The 23,445-nt window shown below is 41.5% G+C and overlaps 1 pseudogene; it reads left to right on the plus strand.

Annotated features, from left to right (window-relative positions):
* The first annotated feature begins 515 nt into the window (after positions 1-515).
* The window catches only part of LOC133381717 (zinc finger protein 91-like), a 38,069-nt pseudogene continuing 15,139 nt past the window's right edge, over positions 516-23,445 (plus strand).

The following is a 23,445-nucleotide window of genomic DNA, read 5'->3' on the forward strand; positions in this document are numbered from 1 at the left end:
TCCCACTGGTTTTCTCCATTCCACCAGGTCTCCGTTATGCTCACTGTATCAATGCTCTCCTCTAAGACCAAGCACTCCAGTTCTCCCATCTTGGTTCAGAGGCTCCTAGCATTAGCATACAGGCACTTGTAAGCAGTGTCTCTCTTCAAGTGTCTTTGGTACTTGTGGTTAGGCCTGTGGTAATTTTGCTCTTCTGAATTTATATCCTGTGCCCCTGCTCTCACAATGCCTACTTCTAGGCCTACCCCTTTTAAAATTTCATCATTTCTTTGGTTTTTATCCCAGGGGGGAGGTTTATTCCGAACCGGACCTTTTTCAGCTCCTGTCGGGTTTCCCCGCTCAGTCAGTTTAAAAGCTGCTCTGCCACCTTTTTAATTTTAAGTGCCAGCAGTCTTGTTCCATTCTGGTTCAAGTGGAGCCCGTCCCTTTTGTACAGGCCCGGCTTGTCCCAAAATGTTCCCCAGTGCCTAACAAATCCGAACCCTTCCACCCGACACCATCGTCTCATCCACGCATTGAGACTGCGAAGCTGGGCCTGTCTGGCTGGTCCTGCGCATGGAACCGGTAGCATTTCAGAGAAAGCCACCTTGGAGGTCCTGGCTTTCAGCATCCTACCTAGCAACCTAAATTTTGCTTCCAGGACCGCACGGCTGCATTTCCCCATGTCATTGGTGCCAACATGCACCACGACCACTGACTCCTTCCCAGCACTGTCTACCAAACTATCTAAATGAAATAATCGAAATAAATCAAACCATAGAGACCTTTGCAACATAACGTATAAGAGTATAAGAGTACTCATATATCTTCTGCTAAACTTGATACCAAAAGAATTGAACAGTGATATCGGCGTCCATTTTAAGGCTTATCCTGGCGATTACATAATGATTTTTACAAGGAAAAAATGTCAGGAGCTGGGCTTCATCTGTGATGAAATGCTTTGTTTTTGCCTTGAAATTCCAATGTGTTTTTTTCAACCCTCTTCCCCCTCAGCAGGTGACCGGCAGAATGAGAATTATAGAAAACCACAGATGGTGCCACTGGTAATAGCCAAGACTGAGAGTCAAAAAGAGATATTTGGAAATCACAGGGGACCAAAAACGTCTGAAAGAAAGCAGCCAAAGAATGGGAGCAAGAAATCCTCTACTTGTCATAGTTTTCATCAAAGAACACACACTGGAGAAAAACCATTTAAATGCATGGAATGTGGAAAGAGCTTCAGTGTAAAAAATAGCCTTACTTCACATCACAGAACCCACACAGGGGAGAAACCATTTAAATGCAGGGAATGTGGAAAAAGCTTTACTCAGAACGATCATCTTACTTCACATAAAAGAACCCACACAGGAGAGAAACCTTTTAAATGCATGGAGTGTGGAAAGAGCTTCAGTGTAAGCAGTAGCCTTAAATTACATCACCGAACCCACACAGGGGAGAAACCATTTAAATGCATGGTGTGTGGAAAGAGCTTTAATCAGAGCAGTAATCTTACTTCACATCAAAGAACCCACACAGGGGAGAAGCCATTTAAATGCAAGGAGTGTGGAAAGAGCTTCCCTCAGAATGGTCAACTTACATTACATGAAAGAACCCACACAGGGGAGAAACCATTTAAATGCAAGCAGTGTGGAAAGAGCTTTAGCCACAAGTGGTACCATACATTGCATGAAAGAACACACACAGGGGAGAAACCATTTAAATGCAGGGAGTGTGGAAAGAGCTTCAGTGTAAAAAACAGCCTTACTTTACATCACAGAACGCACACAGGGGAGCAACCATTTAAATGCAGGCAATGTGGAAAGAGCTTCAGTGGAAATGGTAACCTTAAATTACACCACAGAACCCACACAGCGGAGAAGCCATTTAAATGCAAGGAGTGTGGAAAGAGCTTCTCTCGGAATGATCAACTTTCATTACATGAAAGAACCCATACAGGGGAGAAACCATTTAAATGCATGGAGTGTGGAAAGAGCTTCAGTGAAAGCAGTAACCTTAAATTACATCACAGAACCCACACAGGGGAGAAGCCATTTAAATGCAAGCAGTGTGGAAAGAGCTTTAGACACAAGTGGTACCTTACAGTACATGAAAGAACCCACACTGGAGAAAAACCATTTAAATGCAGGGAATGTGGAAAGAGCTTCAGTCAGAGCAGTAAACTTACTTTACATCACAGAACACACACAGGGGAGAAACCATTTAAATGCAGAGAGTGTGGAAAGTACTTCAGTCAGAGCACTAGCCTTACTTTACATGAAAGAACCCACACAGGCGAGAAACCATTTAAATGCAGGGAGTGTGGAAAGAGCTTCAGTCAGAGCAGTAGGCTTACTTTACATGAAAGAACCCACACAGGCGAGAAACCATTTAAATGCAGGGAATGTGGAAAGAGCTTCAGTGTAAACAGTAGCCTTACTTTACATCACAGAACCCACACAGGGGAGAAACAATTTAAATGCAGTGAGTGTGGAAAGAGCTTCAGTCAGAGCAGTGACCTTAGTTCGCATCAAAGAACCCACACAGGGGAGAAGCCATTTAAATGCAAAGAGTGTGGAAAGAGCTTCAGTCAGAGTGGTAACCTTACATTACATGAAAGAACACACACAGGGGAGAAACCATTTAAATGCAGTGAGTGCGGAAAGAGCTTCAGTGTAAACAGTAGCCTGAAATTACATCACCGAACACACACAGGGGAGAAGCCATTTAAATGCATGGAGTGTGGACAGGGCTTTAGTCAGAGAAGTAAGCTTACTTCACATCAAAGAACCCACACAGGGGAGAAGCCATTTAAATGTAAGGAGTGTGGAAAGAACTTCAGTCAGAGCGGTCACCTTACTTCACATCAAAGAACCCATACAGGGGAGAAACCATTTAAATGCAGGGAGTGTGGAAAGAGCTTCAGTCAGAGCAGTCACCGTACTTTGCATCAAAGAACCCATACAGGGGAGAAACCGTTTAAATGCAGAGAGTGTGGAAAAAGCTTCAGTGTAAGCAGTAGCCTTGTTTTACATCACAGAACCCACACGGGAGAAACCATTTAAATGTAGTGAGTGGAAAGAGGTTCAGTCAGAGCACACTTACTTCGTATGAAAAAACACTGTGGAGTAACTTTTTTAATGCATGGAGTATGGAAAGAGATTCAATGAAAGCAGTAGGCTTACATCACAGGTGATACGCAGGAGAAACAATTGAAATGTAGGGAGTATGGAAAGAACTTCAATGGGAGCTTTATTCTTCATCTTGCAGGCTACATAGATTAAAGCCCTATACAGGTTGGGGCCAGGATGCTTAAAAAATTATCTCACCTGTTATATATGCAGCCCATCACTGAAGTCTGCAGAAGATGGCCTCTTACGCATACCATCTCATTGGGAAGTCCACTCTGCATGATAGAGAAACCTGGCCTTTTGTGTGGTGGCATCTACTTTTTTGAACTTCCTCCTGTTACATATCAGACAGGTGTTTTTTTTTCGTGGGGCCTATAGAAGACCTTCCTTTTTCAACAAACGTTTTAAGGGCAGAGCTTTATTACTGTTTCTGTGGGATTTTAAAAGGTAAAGGTGTCCCCGCACTTGTAGTGCGAGTCGTTTTCGACTCTTAGGGTGATGTCTTGCAATATTTACTAGGCAGACCGTATATATGAGGTGGGACTGCCAGTTCCTTCCCCGGTCTTTCTTTACCCCCCAGCATATGCCGGGCACTCATTTTACTGACCACGGATGGATGGGAGGCTGAGTGGACCTCGACCCCTTTTACCGGAGATTCGACTTCCTCCTTCCGTTGGAATCGAACTGCAGACGTGAGCAGAGCTTCGGCTGCGTTACTGCCGCTTACCACTCTGCGTCACGGAGGGTCTGTGTGGGATTTTAAAATATTTTTAATTGGTTTGCATATGAAATGTTTTTTTTTGGTGGTATTTTTGAGATACTTTCTGGGAAGTGATTTCTAAATGAAAATAAAATAATACTAGTCCTTGTTCCTAAGGGTCTCCTTACTCAGTATTTTCATATAGTTTAGTTTAGCATACCTTTAACTGTTGATTTTATTGATTTTTAGTGTTTTTTAAATGTTGATTTTTTTATTGACCATTTTAATGTACATTTTATATTCTTTATAAAATTCTTCTGCAGTGTACACATTTTATTAATATAAATAACTAAAAAATGTATTTTTGTGTATAACATGGTTTTTATTTTGCTTAGATGTTTTTTGTATTGGCTATTCTAACATCTTTCATAAAGTAAAATGAATTCACTAGTTTTCTGCTGATATATTTTAAATACATTTTCCAAACTGATTTCACTCCACAGTCTCATCTGGTCTCAGTGCTATTTCCTAGCAGGCAAAAGAAGGACCTCACTGTCATCTGGTGCGCATAGAGAAAAGGAGTGAGAATTGGGTTTTGTCAGCGGTCACATAGCCAAATGGCTTCTCCAGGCAATAGAAGGGCCTTTAGGAAAGGCAGCAAAGCTGCAGAAAATCTCTGCTTAAATTATTGGGGGAGGCAGTTTGTTGGGATAGATAGTTCTGGGCCAGATATATGAATGGTCTGGTAACTTCAAACTAATCCATGTTGTGTAACTAATCCATGTTATGCAATTGTTAATGATGCTTCCCTGTAGTTTCTCTCTGGGAAGCAGTATGCCTCTGAATGCCATTTTCTGGGAATCAGAAGTGTGAAGATTACTGACTGGGAGGTCAGTTGCACAACTGCTGAACTCGGGGACTAGGTTGCTTGAAGCACTTCCTGTTCCTGTCCCTTCCTGCCTCTTCCTTGGGATCTAGCCAGTAAAAGTGATTAGACTGGTGAGCTGGTGGTGTTGTTGTTGTTCCCAATGTAAATAACAGGTGCATGTCAGGACCCCACTAGGGATCAGCTGCCCTGCACCTTCAATTTAGTGTTGCAAAGCTCATCGTGCAATTGTTTGTTGCATGATTGGTATCTCCTCTAGTTTGGCCCTCAGACTGGCAGTGGCTGTCCAAGGTCCTGTTCTCCAGCCTTCTTGCCTGAGAGCCTTTTGACTGGAAAGTTCTTCTGCCTCCACCTTATGCGCTCTGCTCAATGAGTAGGAGTCCCTCCCACAGGTTCCAGACTTTAATAACCTTGATTTTGAAAGTAGTTGTGTCAGAAACTCATTTCACAGAAAGCAAACTGGTGAGGTTTGGCCCAGAACTTGAATACAAGGCAGAGGTGGAGTCTGAGCCCAAGCACACAAGAGCACTTCTTTGAACCCAGTTTTTTTCCTGTGATAGCACATCTATTTCACAGAAGGCAAACTCTATTTCTCTCCCCCTTCTGCCAGCCGACTTGCCCCTCCAATCTCTCTTTCTCTCTCCCTCCCCAATTCACCAGCCATTCGCAACCTGATAGCAGCACCAATAGTGCTGCTTAGCGGACCTACAAACAGCAAGAAAAGGTATTGCTGATCACCCCATAGGTTCCTGGGTCATCCTGTGTTATCTCCCATTTCCCAACACAACGAGAGGCAGCAACATGTGTGGTTGGTGAATTTTGGTAGGTCTGGCTGATTCGGAAGTTTCTGTTCTGGGCTGGTTTACGTAAAAATGTATTATAGCCCGGAACAGGTATCGGAACGTGGTTTGCGTGGACGTTTTGTGTCTTACTGCATGCATCCCATGTAGTCATGTGGGACTGGTGAATTTCAGAGGTCTGGCTCGCTGGGAAGTCGCCGTTTGGGGCTGTTCATTCCATTCCGGAGGGCATTTTGGTTGTTAAAGGGTTGATAAAAATGCTATCGGAATGGTTTTTGTTCCTAAATGTTGTTCTCATGTGTCTCTAACACATCCTAGTGTTTTTGGCATCAATTTCTTTTCTAAAGAGCCCATTCCAGCATGTTCTGTTCCAGCTTTTACACCGTCCCTCCTGAACACTTTACTTTTTACACACAAACGTGTATATTCTATATATCACACAGCAAACACACCTATCTTGCCGCTGCTTCTGCAGGAGGCAAGAGAGGAAGATGAGCTGCAATTTTGGGACAGAAGGCAGGGAGGAAAATGTTGGCAGTGGGGGGGCAGAAGCAGCTCTTGCCACTTAGTCCTCCGATGGGTTAAGGAAAGGAGTTTTGGTTCCTAGAGAGGCAGGAAGTCTTAATCACATGGAGGGGGAGAGAGCATATTGAAGGGGAAGTAGGAGGGCTGTCTTCATTGGTATTCCGGGTAAAGAAAGTATTAGGCCCAGAGAGGAGGAAGCGGGAGCGTGTAGAGGGCAAAGAGGTGCAAGGGGGGGGAGATTTGGTATTTTTGTTGGGGGGTGAGGGAAAAGGAGGGAAGAGCCCCACTCCCCCTTTTCCTCAGGGGGACCCCTGCTGCATGCAATCCATTTGCAGAGGGGGGTCCGAAGTGCCGCGGGGTTGGCCTTTCGAGGCCCTCTTGGAAGCCATCGCCCAGGGAAAGGGATGCAGCTGTTGGGGGTTGATGTCCTGTGTTGGTTTTGAGGGCCACAGCTGGGGGAGGGGAGCTGCCTTTGCAATTCGTGGGCCTGACAGGGGACTGGTGGGGGGAGGGGAGAGAGAAGGAAGGTTTGCTTTTTGGGAGGGGGAGGGGGTTGATGGAAGTGGCCCCTCTTCCCTCTGGGAATCCCTAGAAAGTGCCCCAGAGCTGGAGGAAGAGCCCCTTTTGGATTTCCTAAACTGGAAGAGGGACTGGTCAGTTTCCTTCCTGCCAGGGAAGACAAATGGAGGGATGGAGAGAGGAATCTGAACCTGACCAGGCTCTGAATGGGCTTCTAGAAGCTTTCAAGGCAGAGGATGGAGGAAATGGGTGAATAAATGCCCCCTCCTCAGCTGGGCTCCAGGGGAAGAGCTTCTCCAGACATCCCCTTGGGAGTGTATTGGAGGGGAAGACCCTAGAGGAGTGGACCTCAGCTTCTCTTGCAGGATTGGTCAATCTGTGGGGGTGCTGGGGGCAGAGTTTGGAAAAGTTACTGTTTTAAACTACAACTCCCATCAGCCCCAGCCAGCATGGCCACTGGATTGGGCTGATGGGAGTTGTAGTTTAAAAAAGTAACTTTTCCAAGCTCTGACTGGGGGTCTGTGTCTCCTGGCGTGGCCAGCATTCCCCCTGTCCAAAGCACAATATCTTGGCAGTGGTCGCAACAGCCCTGTAAGGTGGTCTCGGATGAGAGCCTGTGGCTAATGGAGTGGTTAGGGAATATTCTTCAACCCGAGGGCCACATTTACGCACAAGCAGCAGTCCAAGGGCCAATTTCCAGTCAAAGGCCATAGAGGGTGGAGCTATGGATGTGTCACTGACATGTGTATAGTAGAGTCTCTTGTAGACACGAACAAGTCAGACATTTCTTCAGTGCAATTAATTAATTATTAGATTTATACCCTGCCCTTCCTCCCAGAATGTGCCCAGGGCAGCAATACAGAGCACTCTAAGGAGCGGGGTCAGAGCACGGGAGAGGGGAGAAAAAACTGCTTTCCCTCCAAATTTTTCCACTGTTGTTATGGACCTTCACATCTCTACAGTAGTGTAGTGGCAAATTCAGAAGTGCAGGGTCCCTTCATGATAGCCATGCCCCCTCCCATCCTGTTCCTGCTGGGTTGAGAATGAGATGCATGTTAATGCCTTCTCCCACAGCTAGGAGCCAAAAAGCATGGAAGAGCAAAGTGTTGCCTCCTGAGAAGAGTCTCAGTGGCTGACTTCACCTCCTTTCACTCTGATTCACTCTAATTAACAGGAAAGAACAAGGAAGCATGTTAGAAGACTCTTCTCAGTTGCTAATACACTCTCCTTTCTTGCTGATTGGCTCATAGGTTGCTGGAGACATGGGGAGTCTGCTGAGAGCCTGCTCCCAAAAAAATAAGGTGTCTATGATCTCCCCCCCCCAAATCTATGCAGGTCCCTGGGCGACCCTGGGGCAGTGACCACTTTTGTTCAGCCCAGCCCACCTCACTGGATTGTTGTGAGGATAAACTGTGCAGAATTTTTATGTGCCACTCCAGATTTCGGACATCCACTCTGTGTGGGACCTTCAACGTCTGTGCAGGTGTGTGTGTCTGTTGTATTATTGGAATCATAGTTTAATGCTATGTCCACAGGAACCCAGATTCAAATCCCTCCTCAGGAGTGAAATTCAGGTGGTGTCCTGTGCCCAGTGACAGTGTTGTTGTGAAGACAAAAGGAGGGGGACAAATCATGGTGAGCTCATTAGAGGAAGGCCTGCATAGAAATATAAAAATATAATAAAATGTATCGGTAATAATAATAATAATTAAATCAACTTATTGCCTCAGTTGTTCAACCCAATACAGTAGATGAGTTTGCTGTTCAGCTTTCCACCTCGTGCATCACCTGCTCAACTTGGAGCAGCGTTCTGTAACCTGGTGCCCTCCAGGTATTATTAGACTGCATCTCCCATCAGCCCCAGACAACATGGCCAAATGCCAGGGAAGATGGGGGTTGTAGTCCAGAAATGTGTAAAGGTTAACTTGGATTATACGAGTGGATGGTACTAACAAGGCATCCTGCTGATTTTGACATGGATGTATTGCAAGTAGTTTTTCATACGCTTTTCATTGCCCAGTGAGCTGAACCAGTCTGAATGTATCTCACTGTTCCTCTCCGCATATTTCTGATGGAAAGACTGGAGGTGTTTTGCATCCCCAGGAAGCTCCAAGATGGAGTCATTTGACCAAATTCACCCCTAATATTTCTTTACAATGTGTGCAAAACCTATTTTTATGCCAACTGTCGGGCATGACATGGAATTAATACCTGTGCAGATTAAGTTTTTCATAAGAACATAAGAAGAGCCTGCTGGATCAGGCCAGTGGCCCATCTAGTCCAGCATCCTGTTCTCACAGTGGCCAACCAGGTGCCTGGGGGAAGCCCACAAGCAGGACCCGAGTGCAAGAACACTTTCCCCTCCTGAGGCTTCCGGCAACTGGTTTTCAGAAGCATGCTGCCTCTGACTAGGGTGGCAGAGCACAGCCATCATGGCTAGTAGCCATTGATAGCCCTGTCCTCCATGAATTTGTCCAATCTTCTTTTAAAGCCATCCAAGCTGGTGGCCATTACTGCGTCTTGTGGGAGCAAATTCCATAGTTTAACTATGCGCAGGGTAAAGAAGTACTTCCTTTTGTCTGTCCTGAATCTTCCAACATTCAGCTTCTTGGAATGTCCACAAGTTCTAGTATTATGAGAGAGGGAGAAGAACTTTTCTCTATCCACATTCTCAATGCCATGCATAATTTTATACACTTCTATCACGTCTCCTCTGACCCGCCTTTTCTCTAAACTACAAAGCCCCAAATTCTGCAACCTTGCCTCGTAAGGGAGTCGCTCCATTCCCTTGATCATTCTGGTTGCCCTCTTCTGAACCTTTTCCAACTCTATAATACCCTTTTGGAGATGAGGCGACCAGAACGGTACACAGTATTCCAAATGCAGGCGCACCATAGATTTATACAACAGTATTATGATATCGGCTGTTTTGCGGGAAGGGTGACTTAGCCTGTGCCTGCTTTTGAGACGGGCTCCTGCCTCAAAAGAAGCTTATTCAGATATATCAGTCAGAATTTTTTTTTTTTTGACTGATAAAACTTCTCCCGGGTAGGGAGAAACGAAGAGATTAACCTCAAAGCCTATTTTTGTTGGGACGACCAGATCTCATTAATTTATGGGACGAGGTCCAGCCGACGAAGGTGGGACGGATTTTCAACAAGCTCTATCTGACAAAGCGAACGTTCATCTTTTCTTCAAAGAGAGAACGCACTAACAGGCAAGCACCCTTCTTTCTATATTTTTTTTTACTTGACTTAAATTGTTGCTGTTTAAAAGAGATTTGCCAGATTGATCGGTTTTTGACATCTCACCGGGGAGCCATAACTTCTCTCTGCTATTCACTAATTAATAGCTTATCTCTGTTTTTGTTGCAAAAAGCTGTCCTGGATTTGCATTCTAAAGATACACACAGAAGAGGGATTTCTATTCCTGATTTTTATTCTGAAGAATATTATATTGTCTGAGACTACTCTCTTTTTGGTTTATTTTATTTTGACGAATCTGTTTCCTGACGACGCCATTAATTGTTTCGATCCTGGGAACTGCATTTTGTTTACTTAAGCATGGAGAGATAAGGCTGGCTGTTCTGTTTATACTGTGATGTCACCAAGTTTGGAGTATTAACCCAATTGTTGCTGAAATAAGAAGTGGTTCTCTTATATTTTTCTTTTAAAATGGCAATTAAGAAAGTGGCCGAGAATCTGGAAGTAACTATGTTTCAGAAAATAATGGATGAGATTGAGATAACGAAACGAACCCTGCGACAGGGTTGTAAGGAGCTGAAAATTGAATTGAGCAAAATGATGCAGGAGTTTAAAGAAATAGGGGTCCCTGTGAGAGAGGAGACCCTGGAGACTGGAACAAACGTGGAACAGGAAAAAGACCTGCGACAGGGTTGTAAGGAGCTGAAAATTGAATTGAGCAAAATGACGCAGGAGCTTAAAGAAATAGGGGTCCCTGTGAGAGAGGAGACCCTGGAGACTGGAACAAACGTGGAACAGGAAAAAGATTTGGAGTTTATGGATTTTAGAAATAAAATCTACTGTTTGGAATTCAATGTTATCTCTGAAGAAATTAATGAAGATTCTAGAGATAAAGTTATCAATGGCATGGATAATCTTCTGGACTGGAATGATGTGATGGAGCCTAATATAGAGAAAACCTATGGAATTAACTGCAGCCATGTGACAATGGAAAAACTTTCAAGAGATGAGCCAGTGCATTTTGAAAAAAAGAACAGAGATATGATTTTACAGCAGTATTTCAGCAACCTATTCAGAATGGATGGCAAGAAAATATTTGGGATAGAGGTAATTCCCATCAGACTCTTACTATATGACTATGGCTATGACAGCAAGATTATTATGGAATACTGATAATGGAAGATTGGACACTGAAATTACTGGATTTAACAAGACTATCGAAGATGGAAGATGGAAGATGGAACTAATAGGGATAATAGAATAATGGCTACTGAAATTATTGAACCTAACAGATTCTGATGAGATGGATTGATTGAAATGTTTATTTTGACTATGGTTATGACAATAAGATTATTATAATTAGTAATGAGATGGATTAATCGATATGCTTATTTGGAAAAAAATTGATAGATATATTTCTTAAAGAATTGAAACCTCTCTTTGACTTTTTGTGGAAAGAATAAAGTAATGTTTATGACATTTGATGATTAAGTAAGATAACTACTGGAGGAAAGTGATTTTATAATATGATTTAAGAGACAGGATTGTTATATATTATAGACTTATAACTGATTTGATCTGTGACAAATGGGAAGTCAATATTTTACTCTTTATTTTTTTTTATTTTTTTTTGTTTAACTATTTTTTATTTTGTTTTTTGTCTTTGAATGTTTTATGGTTTTGTCTTGTATGTTTTATGAAAATCTGAATAAAAATTATTGTAAAAAAAAAAAAAAATGATATCGGCTGTTTTATTTTCAATACCTTTCCTAATTATCCCTAGCATGGAATCTGCCTTTTTCACAGCTGCCGCACACTGGGTCGACATTTTCATCATGCTGTCCACTACAACCCCGAGGTCTCTCTTCTGGTCGGTCACCGCCAGTTAAGACCGCATGAGCGTATATGTGAAATTCAGATTTTTTGCTCCAATATGCATAATTTTACACTTGTTTATATTGAATTGCATTTGCCATTTTTCCACCCATTCACTCAGTTTGGAGAGGTCTATTTGGAGTTCTTCGCAATCCCTCTTTGTTTTAACAACCCTGAACAATTTAGTGTCGTCAGCAAACTTGGCCACTTCACTGCTCACTCCTAATTCTAGGTCATTAATGGGACTTCCCAGGAGGATCCCTATGCCTGTGCAGCCTCCGAAATGGGCTCCTGTCTTGGATGAAACTTATTGAGCTTTAAATCCAGTCAGAAGGGTCTTTTTTGACTGGGGATAACTTCTTCCAGATAAGGAAGAAACGTGAGATTTTCCACATAGCTTTGTTGTGAGTATTGGAGACTGGAATTCATCAGAAAGAAGGTCTTTCAGCAGCTCGGACGGAGAGAGGATTTCTAGCTAGCTCAGCTGAATAAGTGATCCATTTTTTTTCTTTTTAAAGAAAACGGACTAACAGGCAAATATTCTCCTGTCTGCGCTCATTATTTTCTTATCTATACAGCTAAAGAGATTTGTCAGAGGATCAGTAATTAAGAAAACCTGGGTGAGCCAAAACTTTCCTTCTCTTTACTCACGGAATTAAGGGGGAAGAAAATAAAAATAGCCTATCTTTTTTTTATTGCAAAAAGCTGACTTTGAAAATAGCATTATAAAGATTACAACGGATGAGGGGTTTCTGACTGGAAGAGATAAGAAAAATCTTTTTGATCTATAAGATTTTTGTGTAATATAAGTCTGGGACTATTTTTCCTGTTCTACTTTTTTTTTTTTGACGAATCTGCACATTCTTTCTGTTACTAGTCATTTGGACGCTGTGAACTAAAGCTGTTTTTGTACTTCTGGACATATAAGAGATAAGGGCTGTTTAGAGTGTGACGCCAGTTGGTTTGAAAGATTAACTCCTTTGTAACTGGATAAAGAAATAAACTGCTCTTTGCTTGGGACATTGAAAATTGAAAGAGTTTTGTTCCTTTGGCTTTAAGAATGACAATTAAGAAGATCATGGATGTACAAGAAGGGACTTTATCTTTAGACATGTTTCAGAAAATAATGAATGGGATTAAGTCAATAAAACAAGAACTGAGAAATAATAGTCAAGAGTTGAGAACTGAATTTGACGAAATGAGATAGGTGCTGAAAGAAATGCAGGATTCTATGAGAAAGGAGAATAAAGATAGCTCTGGAAAACCAAAAAAAGATGAAAGAGAAATTAAAGGCAAGGTTCAAACTATGGAGATTGGATTAAATATGGACATGGAAAAAGATTTGGATTTCCTGGCTGTGATGGATCCTGGAGATAAATATTATGCTTTGGAACTCAGCTCTGTCCCTGAAGGAATTGAAGATATTGGAGATAAAGATATTATTGGTTCAAAAAAATTCCTGGACTGGAAGGACTTGATGGAACTTGAAATGGAGAAAGTTAACAGAATTAATCCCTGCTCTGTGTCAATGGAAAAATCTTCAAGAGATATGCTAGTGTATCATGTAAAAAAGAGGAACAGAGATGCGGCTTTGCAACAATACTTCAGTGATACGTTCGGAATTGATGGCAAGAAAATATCTGTGATAAAGGAAATTCCTATCAGACTCTTATTATATGACTATGACAGCAAGATTACTGGGTGCATAAAGATGGAAGATGGAAGATGGAATCAATACGGATAATGGAAGAAGAGCGATTTGAAATTACTGGACTAAGTAGACTTGATGAGTTGGATTAATTGACATGTTTATCTAGAAAAAAAATTGATGGACATATATCTCAAGGATTGGAAACTTCTCTTTGACTTTTTGTGGAAGAATAAAATGATATGATGTTAATGAGATTTGAAACCAATTAAGATAACCGTTGGAGGAAGGTGATTTTATAATCTATTAAGAGACAGGCTTTTTATATATTATAGATTTATAGCTGAACTATGATAAATCGGAAGTCAATATTTTTATATATATATATATTTTTTATTGTATAAGTTTATGATTTGTGTTTCTTCTTTTTGTATTGTCTTGGTTTTGAAAATTTGAATAAAAATTAATTGAAAAAAAAAACAAATTCTAGGTCATTAATGAACCAATTGAAAAGTACAGGTCCCAATACTGATCCTTGAGGGACTCTACTTTCTACAGCCCTCCTGTGCTATAATATCTCTTTAAGGTCTTGGAATTGTCAGTTGAGTTCAGTTGGTGTTTCAGCTGAGATGGGTTAAGCACAGCATAAGCAGATGTAAAGACTGTGCCCTGTGGAATGGTGATTAAAGTATACTATTCTTACGTTAAAGAATCAAGATGTGTTTATTGTGAAAAAAAACACATTATATGGTGTCAGAAGTCCAAAATGGACTCATTCTGGCCTCCACCTCCTCTGGTATTGCAAGGTAATCTGGCTGAGACATGGAAGTGATGGGAGCAAGCTTTTATTTTATATCTTTCTGCAGCTGGAGTTGATAATGTTGCTAAGAATTGACAAATTGCTATTTTGTTACATTGTGTTGGAGAGGAAGCGTTGGCAGTTTACAATACTTTTGATTTGCCTGAAGGGGGTCCACAAGATAAAGAGGAAGTTCTTGAACAATTTAGGATATATTGTACTCCTCGTAAGAATGTGATATTTGAACACCTTGCCTCTGGTATCCATAACTCTGCTGAATCCATAACTTGACAAAGAATCTGATCATGCTGCTCTGAGGTTGCTGCTGCAATAATCATATCATCAGCTATCATATAAACCCCTCTTATATGACCAAAAACTTCCTCATTTTTCTGTTGAAACACTTCACTAGAAGACTTAAGCCCAAATGGCAAACAATTAAAACAATATCGTACCCAAGGTGTATTAAATGTACATAACTGTGAAGAATGTGCATCTAGCTTGACTTGCCAATAACCATCCTTTTCATCTAAAATAGTAAAAAACTTCATTCCTGCTAGACGGCTCAAAACATCCTCTGTTGTAGGAATTGTATAATGTTGTCGACGAACTGCTTTATTCAAATCCCGAGGATCAAGACATATCCGTAACTTCCCATTCTTCTTCTCTGTAATAACAAGACTACTGACCCACTCCGTAGGACCTATAACCCTGAATATCACTCCAGCATTTCTCATTTGTCCCAAAGTCTCTTTCAGTTTATTCAATATGGCAAAAGGAATTTTTCTACATCCATGAATAACAGGAGCCACAGTAGGAACAAGATGTATATGGTGGACACCTTCAAATTCACCAAGCCCATCAAACACATCAGAATTTTTCTTAAGTAGCTGTTCTTGCGTTAATGATTGAACTGTAGTCACATTATCAGTTTGACGAACTAAATCCAGAGTCTCACAAGCTGCTCGTCCAAGCAATGGAAGAGAGGATCCATCTGTTACATAAAACATCAGCCTTGCTGCCCCTCTGTAAGTACGACAATCAAGAACAATAGCTCCCACAGGCTTTATACGAGTTCCACCATAAGAGACAAGACAAACATCAGTTTTAAACAACACCTTCTTGTCTGGTAACTCATGAAATATTTGTAGAGGCAAAACATTTGCCTCAGCTCCTGTATCCAACTTAAACCTTACTGAGAGTCCTTGCAGAACTATATCAACATACCATCCACTCACCAAATCTTCACCAGCTTCATGAGTTAATTCTCCTATAAACAAACTGTTTAAATCTAGCTCATGCATCGAATAATTCTGTTGCCCCTTTTTGGCACTGAGTAAATTTACTTTGCATACTCTAGCAAAATGATTTTTCATATGACATTTATAACAGGTTTTTCCAAACGCTGGACAATTTCGAGGTGGATGCACAGTACCACAACAGGAGCATCTACTATATTTAATCTGCTCATAGTTATCTTTAGATTGAAACTTATCAGATCCAAAAGCCTGTACTGGACTTTGTCCATGGGTCTTATCAATCACAGATACTGTATGTAACTCTTGGCCATCTCTTGAGGGAGTTGACATAGCTTGTAGTTGAACTCTTGTTATTTCCTCTAAACGACATATTTCAATCGCCTTCTCCAAAGTAAGCTCAGGTTCCGCAATCAATCTTTTCTTCAATTTTTCGTCTTTAACGCTGAACACAATCTTATCTCGTATCATATCATTAACTGTTGCACCAAACTCACACTTACTAGCCTTAAGCTTAAGCTCAGTCACAAACTGTTCACTGGTTTCTTGATATCTCTGTGAGTGGTTCCAAAAAGCATAGCGTTCAAATATCATGTTCTTACAAGGAGTGCTTGTTGGCATGAGGCCTGGTAGTTTTCCATCAAGTCTGAAAGTTCTGAAAAACTGTAGTTAAGGGGGAGTTATGTCTTTGCCCAGTCTGGGAATGGACTGCCAGGGCCGTTGCTATGGTAATCATCTGATAGCGACTGGGAAAGTTCTAACAGAGTCTGTGAGTTTTGTCTTCTGTATCATGCCTCTGAACTGAGAGGTTGTGTTCTATGTTTACCTTTGGAGAGAGATGTACCAGAAGGGGGGGGTGACAGAAGAACTTCTACATGTATTTACTCTTAAGCCTTAAGCCATAATGTCTTAATAAAAGACTCTTAACATGCTCTACTGCTCTGAAGAAGTTTCTTGCTCAACTTAACTCCAACGTAACATATGCTGTTTCACACAACAATGCACACACACCAACAGGGGTTATGGCCCAGATCCACAGCATATTACATGGGAGTAAGTTGCTGGTCTGAACGGCAGATGGAGTTCCAGAGGGCAGCTTGATTGATTGTACTAGACGGAGGTGAGCAACATGGCTGTAAACCTGTCTGGGGGAGGCTTGCCGATGGAACGGCTTAATGAAAAGAATTATGGCAGCTGGAAGCCGAGAATGCGGGCTTTGCTAGTAAAAGAAGATTTATGGGAAGCTATTGAAGGTACACCCCCTGCGCCCCTTACAGCGGCTTGGACTAGGAACAATGAGCGAGCTCAAGCTTTTATACTTCTGGCTCTATCAGACTCTCAACTGCTACACGAGAGGGATGCTACAAACGCCAAACAGATGTGGGACCGGTTGGAAGGCATTCATGTGCAACAGACCGCGGGATCTAGATTGTGTTTGGCACGGAAGCTGTATCAGATGCGCTTCACGGGTGAGTGCGACTTGAGTGAGCATCTCACAGAATTCAGACACCTGTTTGCTGAGCTGACAGACCGAGGCGTCGAACACTCTGAGCTTCAGAAGACCTATCTGATCCTGGCTTCGCTCGATGGGACTTGGAATAATATGGTCATGCCTTTCGAAGCCATGCCTGACGGAGGTTTGAATGTTGCGTTTATTGAGGAAAAGCTGACCCAAGAATGGCAGCGGAGACAGGAGGCGAAAGGAGCCGAGTCGATGGAAGCTGTCAGGAGGCAAGAGGTGAAATATGCCATGCCGAAGGATTATAAACAGGAGCAGCAACAGAGGCTGAAGTCTTGTTTTGTTTGCGGAGATCGTAGGCATCTACAGCGGGACTGTCCAGTCAAGCGAAACTCCAGGGATGGAGGCTTGAAGCAGGGCAGTGTGAACTTTGTTTGTAAACAGAAGTCTCAAGATTTAGGACCTGTTACCTGGATTATTGACAGCGGGGCAAGCCATATATTAATTAAAGACAGACGTTTGTTTTACATTTCAGAAAAAGTGCAAGACTTTGTTTACCTGGCAGATGGATCACGTAAATCTGTGGAAGCTAAAGGTCTGGTGAAATTTGACAAGCTTGGAATAATGTCAGACTGTTTGTTTGTTCCGGAATTGGCTCATAATATTTTATCAGTTAGCAAACTGGTGAGTTGTAATTATTCAGTTTTGTTTCACAAAGACCAATGTTTTGTAATGAGGGGAGATCAAGTGTGCATGCAGGGAAGCCTGAATGATTCACAGTTTGTAATAAAGAGCAGTCAAGCAGGGTGTGCTGTGTTAAACGCTGAGGCACAGGTACATCAGGGCTGCATCCATGAATGGCATCAAAGGCTGGGGCATGCAAACCTTGACACGATTAAGAAAACCCCAATGCATAGTGAAGACATGCATTTAAGAGATTGTGGTCAGTTAATGGATTGTGATTCTTGTCATAAAGCTAAAATGACTATTGCACCAATAAACCGGGAGGCTGAAAGAACCACAACAGCTCCCTACCAGCTAGTTCATGTTGATTTATCAGGGCCAATAAATGCTTCACGAGGAGGTGCGAAATTCTTCATGGTACTGGTAGATGATTTTTCAAGATTTTCTCATGTTTTTCTGTTAAAGCATAAAAGTGAAGCTGAGCAGAAGCTGAAACTGTTCATTAAGAGAATCGAAACTCAACATGGCACCACAGTGGGGGCCATACGCTCGGACCAGGGAGGGGAATTCACGAATAAGGCATTGAGTGACTTTCTGGAGAGTAAGGGAATAAACCAGAATTTCATTGCTCCATTTAGCCCGTTTTCCAATGGAACTGCTGAGAGAAAAAATAGGGTGCTGCAGGAAGCAATGAGAGCCATGCTGATGGATTGCAGTTTAGGGAATTCTTTCTGGGCAGAAGCAATTCTTTATGCGAATTATATTCACAACAGGGTGTTACATAGTGCACTTGGAATGTCTCCTTATGAGAAACTTACTGGCAGAAAGCCTAAAATAGAACACATTCAAAAATTCGGAGCTAGATGCTGGGTACACATTCCACAACACAAGAGAAGAGGCAAGCTTGCACCTCGAGCACAGCAATGTTTTGTTTTGGGTTTTCAGAATGCATATTTCAGAGTGTGGTGTCCAGAAACACAGCAGTTAATTCTGAGCAGAAGCATTAAAGTCTCAGAGAAACCTTGGGATCAAAAGCAGACAGTCATTCTTACAGGAACAGATGACACACAAACACGAACACAAGCACAGACATTTAAGCGAAATCTTGACATTAAAGTGGAAGGCACACAAATTCCTCTCAAAGATGCATTAAATGAGCTCATTTGTGGGAGACGCAGATCGAAGAAACGAAAAGCTGAGGAAATGGAATCTCCTGGGCATGCGGTGCCAAGCACAAGCGCAAGTACAAATGGGGGGGCAGAGAGAGCTGAAGCCCTGGTTCCTTTAAGACGCTCTACAAGAGTGAATTTAGGCAAACCGCCTGAAAGATTTACCGTGGGATTAATAACAAGTCCTGGAATGAATAAAGTTGTAGAAATGGATCCTGAGCCACTTTATTTGACTTGTGTTCAACCAAAGTTTGATTGAATAAAGTTCTAGCTAAATGTACAGAGATGTTCTGAAATGTACTGTAATGTACTGTAATGTACTGAGATGTAATTTTAAACTACTGAAATGTATTACTGTATGACTATGTATTGTGGAGATGTATTGTTGAGATTTATTTGTAATTGACAGACATGATGGGAAAAAGGGGGACTTGTTGGCATGAGGCCTGGTAGTTTTCCATCAAGTCTGAAAGTTCTGAAAAACTGTAGTTAAGGGGGAGTTATGTCTTTGCCCAGTCTGGGAACGGACTGCCAGGGCCGTTGCTATGGTAACCATCTGATAGCGACTGGGAAAGTTCTAACAGAGTCTGTGAGTTTTGTCTTCTGTATCATGCCTCTGAACTGAGAGGTTGTGTTCTATGTTTACCTTTGGAGAGAGATGTACCAGAAGGGGGGGGTGACTGAAGAAATTCTACATGTATTTACTCTTAAGCCTTAAGCCATAATGTCTTAATAAAAGACTCTTAACATGCTCTACTGCTCTGAAGAAGTTTCTTGCTCAACTTAACTCCAACGTAACATATGCTGTTTCACGCAACAATGCACACACGCCAACAGTACAATATATCCTAAATTGTTCAAGAACTTCCTCTATGTCGGGACTTCCGGGAAGGGTGACTTCGCCTTTGCCTGCTTTTGGGACGGGCTCCCGCCGCAAAAGAAGCTTATTCAGATATAAATCAGTCAGAACTTTTTTTTTTTGACTGATGAAACTTCTCCCGGGCAGGGAGAAACGTAGAGATTAACCTCAAAAGCCTGTTTTTGTTGGGAGGACTGAATTTCATTAATTTATGAGACGAGGTCCAGCCGACAATGCAGGACGGACTTCAAACAAGCTCTATCTGATAAAGCGACACGTTCATCTTTTCTTCAAAGAGAGAACAGACTAACAGGCAAGCACCCTTCTTTCTAATATTTTTTTACTTGACTTTAATTGTTGCAGTAAAAGGAGATTTGTCAGATTGATCGGCTTTCGACATCTCCTCGGTTAGCTATAACTCTTCTTTGTTTACGTAATTAAAAGCCTATCTCTGTTTTTGTTGCAAAAAGCTGTCCTGGAAGTGCATTCTAAAGATATACACAGAAGAGGGATTTTTATTCCTGATTTTTATTCCGAAGAATATCATATGGTCTGGGATTACTTTTATTTTGACGAATCTGCTTCTTTACGACGCCACTAACTGTTTAGATCCTGGGAACTACATTTGTTTTTGTATTCTTAAGCATAGAGAGATAAAGGCAGGCTGCTCTGCTTATACTGTGATGTCACCAAGTCTGGATTATTAACCCAATTGTTGCTGAAATAAGAAGTGGTTCTTTTTTATTTTTGTCTTGTTTCGTTTTCGTGGTTTTAAACATGGCAATCAAGAAAGTGGCTGAGAATCTGGATGTGATTATGTTTTGGAAAATAATGGATGAGATTGAGATAACGAAACAAATCCTGCGACAGAGCAGTAAGGAGCTGAAAATTGAATTGAGTAAAATGACACAGGAGCTTAAAGAAATAGGGGATCCTGTGAGAGAGGAGACCCTGGAGATTGGAACAAACGTGGAATTGGAAAAAGTTCTGGAGATTATGGATTTTAGAAATAAAATCCACTGTTTGGAATTCAACGTTATCTCTAAAGAAATCAATGAAGATATTGGAGATGAAGTTGTCAATGGCTTGGATAATCTTCTGGACTGGAATGATGTGATGGAGATTGATGTGGAGAAAACCTATGGAATTAATTGCAGCCATGTGATAATGGAAAAACTTTCAAGAGATGAGACAGTGCATTTTGTAAAAGAGAACAGAGATATGATTTTACAACAGTATTTCAGCAACTTATGTAGAATGGATGGCAAGAAAATATTTGGAATGGACGAAATTCCCATCAGACTCTTACTATATGACTATGGTTATGACAGCAAGATTATTATGGAATACTGATAATGGAAGATTGGACACTGAAATTACTGGACTTAACAGGACTACTGAAGATGGAAGATGGAACTAATAGGGATAATGGAATAATGGCTATTGAAATTATTGAACTTAACAGATTTTGATGAGATAGATTAATTGAAATGTTTATTTGGACTATGGCTATGACAATAAGATTATTATAATTATTAATGAGATGGATTAATCGATATGCTTATCTGGAAAAAAATTGATAGATATATTTCTTAAAGAATTGAAACCTCTCTTTGACTTTTTGTGGAAAGAATAAAGTAATGTTTATGAGATTTGATGACCAACTAAGATAACTACTGGAGGAAAGTGACTTTATAATATGATTTAAGAGACAGGATTGTTATATATTGTAGACCTATAACTGATTTGATCTGTGACAAATGGGAAGTCAACTTTTTTATTTTTTATTTTTTTTGTTTAATTATTTTTGGTCTTGTTTTGCTTTTTGTTTTTGAATGTTTTATGATTTTGTTTTCTATGTTCTATGAAAACTTGAATAAAAATTATTGTAAAAAAAAAAAGAACTTCCTCTATGTCTTGTGGCCCCCCTTCAGGCAAATCAAAAGTATTGTAAACTGCCAATGCTTCCTCTCCAACACAATGTAACAAAATAGCAATTTGTCAATTCTTAGCAACATTATTAACTCCAGCTGCAGAAAGATATAAAATAAAAGCTTGCTCCCATCGCTTCCATGTCTCAGCCAGATTACCTTGCAATACCAGAGGAGGTGGAGGCCGGACTGAGTCCATTTTGGACTTCTGACACCATATAATGTGTTTTTTATTTCACAATAAACACATCTTGATTCTCTTTAAGGTCTTGGAATTGTCAGTTGAGTTCAGTTGGTGTTTCGGTTGAGATGGGTTAAGCACAGCATAAGCAGATGTAAAGACTGTGCCCTGTGGAACGGTGATTAAAGTATACTATTCTTATGTTAAAGAATCAAGATGTGTTTATTGTGAAATAAAGCACATTATACCTCCATTAGGAGAACTGTCCATTTATTCCTACTCTCTGCTTTCTGCTTCTTAACCAATTCCTTATCCACAAGAGGACATCTCCTCTTATTCCATGACTGCTAAGCTTCCTCAGAAGACTTTGGTGAGGTACCTTGTCAAAAGCTTTTTGAAAGTCTAAGTACACTATGTCCACTGGATCACCTCTATCTATATGCTTGTTGACACTATAGGTTACTGAGACAGGACTTTCCCTTGCAGAAGCCATGCTGGCTCTGCTTCAGCAAGGCTTGTTCTATGTGCTTAGTTAATCTAGCTTTAATAATACTTTCTACCAGTTTTCCAGAGACAGAAATTAAGCTAACTGGCCGGTAATTTCCAGGATCCCCCCTGGATCCCTTTTTGAATATTGGCGTTACATTTGCCACTTTCCAGTCCTCAGGCACGGAGGAGGACCCGAGGGACAAATTACATATTTTAGTTAGCAGATCAGTAATTTCACATTTGAGTTCTTTGAGAACTCTCGGGTGGATGCCATCCGGGCCCGGTGACTTGCCAGTTTTTATATTGTCCATTAAGCCTAGACCTTCCTCTCTTGTTACCACTATTTGTCACTATTACATCCATGATGGAAAGGGCCCAATAATAAAAGCCTGAAATGATTCACAATGTGGAGAAGACACTCTGTGGTGAGCAGGAATTAAGGCTTTGCGGATGCAGAAGCAGAGATGAGAGGCGAGGGGTCCAAGATGATGTCCTGTTGATCTTGAAATGGATGTATTGAAAGTAGTTCTTCATACTCTTTTCATTGCCCAGTGAGCTGAACCAGACTGAATGCATCTCACTTTTCCTCTCCCCATATCTCTGATGGAAAGACTGGAGGTGTTTTGCATCCCCAGGAAGCTCCAAGATGGAGTCATTTGACCAAATTCACCCCCAGTATTTCTTTAGGGTTAGGGTTAGGGTTAGGGTGTGTGCAAAACCTATTTTTTTGCCAACTGTCAGGGAGATGACATGGAATTAATATCTGTGCAGATTAAATTTTTAATTATATCCATGATGAAAAGGGCCTAATAATAAAGCCTGAAATGGTTCACAATGTGACGAAGAAACTCTGTGGGGCTCAGGAATTAAAGACTTTGAGGAAGCAGATGGAGAGATGAGAGGTGAGGGGTCCGAGATGGGTGAAATTCCTGGGGGTAGCAAAGGACAGAAGAGGTGCCCAAGCATGGAGAAAAGTCTGGAAGAAACTGGAGAATGTTCTGAGAGAGATTTGGGGCCTTTAAGGCCTTTTGCAGATCAAGCATTGTGGGGGGAAACAACAGAGGAAAGGGACGTGCCATTTATTTATTTGGATTGAGGCTGCTTATAACATTCAAACCTCTGGAACCCAAATTTGCATGAAGGATGAAATTCCTCCCATCCTCCGTCTCTTCTCTGCAGGCCCTTGAGAGCTGCTCCCTACAAAACGTGCATCGTGGTGAAAGCTGTGGGAGTCCCAGAGCTGGCCTAGTTTACTCCTCCCTCTCAGGCAGCCCCATGGCCTCAGAGGCACCGTCCGGATTGTCTCTTCTGTAGGATAGAGTGGAAAGAGCAGCCGGGCAGCCCAATCAGGTAAG

This window comes from Rhineura floridana, chromosome 3, assembly GCF_030035675.1.
Source record: "Rhineura floridana isolate rRhiFlo1 chromosome 3, rRhiFlo1.hap2, whole genome shotgun sequence".
NCBI lineage: Eukaryota > Metazoa > Chordata > Lepidosauria > Squamata > Rhineuridae > Rhineura > Rhineura floridana.